The following is a 1716-nucleotide window of genomic DNA, read 5'->3' as shown; positions in this document are numbered from 1 at the left end:
TGGCAGCTCACAACATTTTATAACTCCAATTCCAGGGGATCTGATGCCTCTTCTGACCTCCATGGGTATCAGGCACAAGCATGGTACACATACATACATGCAGGCAAAATATCATTCCCATAAAATTAAAAGGTTTTTTAAGTTTGGAATATGAATGTTTAAAATTATAGGATGCTTCATGGATATTTATGTCTTTCTCACACATGTTAATCTTCTCTTTGCCATTCCAACCTTAGTATATGTGCTGCTGAAGTGAGCACGATTCATATACTTAATAGGAAGTACCAGTAACATCACGAGGGCTCTTGAAGCCTGCCCTCTGAGCTCCTTATAATAACTGACTGAAACGTTAGGGTTTTCTAGGAAGGGTAGGAGTATATTCCTTGAATGACAAGAGGGAAGAATTGGGCCATGGAGTTCCTCTTGTCCTTTTCTCCTTTATTAGAAAGATTGTTTCAGCCTCTTTTTTTTCTTGAGGAAGAAGGGTGTCAGGGCGCCGAGCTGAAAAATTAGTCTCCTTAGATCTCATGAAGTTATGGGTACCCATAAGGAGACAGTTCTAGAAACCGCTCAAAGGATAGAAAAGCGTTTATTTTTCTAACACTGAACCTCTCCTTCCTTCCAGTTCCCTCCCTCACCTGGCTTCTCTTCTGACACATAGATGGAAATAGTGTCTCATGACAAAGATAAAAGAGAGCATAATGTGGAAAATATGAAGGTGGAAGCCATAGGCTGAGGATGTTTGGAAAGAAAGAAGGAACCCAGGTCATTCACGATATCCTGAAGCCGCTCCAGCCATCCTAAAAATGGCTACTTCCGCCTCCCAAATAAGCCTGAATTTGACTCCACTACTTCCTGGAGTGTGTAGCTAAACAGTCTTGGCTAGTACATAAACTGTCCTAAGTTATCTTCTGAGTGTTCTTGCTCGAATAGTTTGTAAGTTAGATAGCAATGTCTTTGTGTATCACAGATATAAGACCATCATAAAACAATGTATCAACTCCTATACCATTTTCTGCTAGGTCCTGATATCTCAAATTATTATTGGATTAAGAAACATTTATTAAAGGAAATAGGAAGTAGAGAGAAGAAACAATACCTATACTGTAATCTCCTAAAGTCTCATTTTAACACTTTGATAGAATTATGTTCTCTGCCTTATTATCAAGTACTTTTTTACATTATGACATTAGTGCATATTTATATTATTTTACCTAATGTTATACTATAAATAGCTTTCCAAGTTAGCACAAGTTAGCAAGGGTGTGGCTAAGTAAGAAAACTCATATACTGTGGTAGGTAACATAATATATGCACACAGGAGAGCTCCTAAAAATATACAGAAGGGAAATTACTTTAAATAACTAGCTGGGTAACTGTAACATGTTTTAGTTAACTAGTTCTTGTCCCTGAACATGTCAATTAACTTTTATTTATTTATTTATTTTTTGAGACAGGGTTTCTCTGTGTAGCTTTGGAACCTTTCTTGAAACTCACTCTGTAGCCCAGGTTAGCCTCAAACTCACAGAGATCTGCCTGCCTCTGCCTCCCGAGTGCTGGAATTAAAGGCGCATGCCACCACTGCCTGGCAGTCAATTAACTTTTAAAAATTATTATTTATTATCGTGTGTGAGGAGCACAGTGTGTGTGTGTGTGTGTGTGTGTGTGTGTGGTGTGTTTTTGGGTACACACATAGCATATGTACAAATCAGAAGA

The 1716-nt window shown here is 38.2% G+C and overlaps 1 pseudogene; it reads right to left on the bottom strand.

The window, feature by feature from the left end:
- Positions 1-160: 160 nt before the first annotated feature.
- Positions 161-260, bottom strand: LOC121830610 (U6 spliceosomal RNA; annotated as a pseudogene).
- Positions 261-1716: the final 1456 nt, after the last annotated feature.

Source organism: Peromyscus maniculatus, chromosome 6, assembly GCF_049852395.1.
Source record: "Peromyscus maniculatus bairdii isolate BWxNUB_F1_BW_parent chromosome 6, HU_Pman_BW_mat_3.1, whole genome shotgun sequence".
In the NCBI taxonomy this organism is placed as follows: domain Eukaryota; kingdom Metazoa; phylum Chordata; class Mammalia; order Rodentia; family Cricetidae; genus Peromyscus; species Peromyscus maniculatus.
Note: the sequence above shows the minus strand (reverse complement) of the source record. Positions and strands in the feature narration are given on the sequence as shown.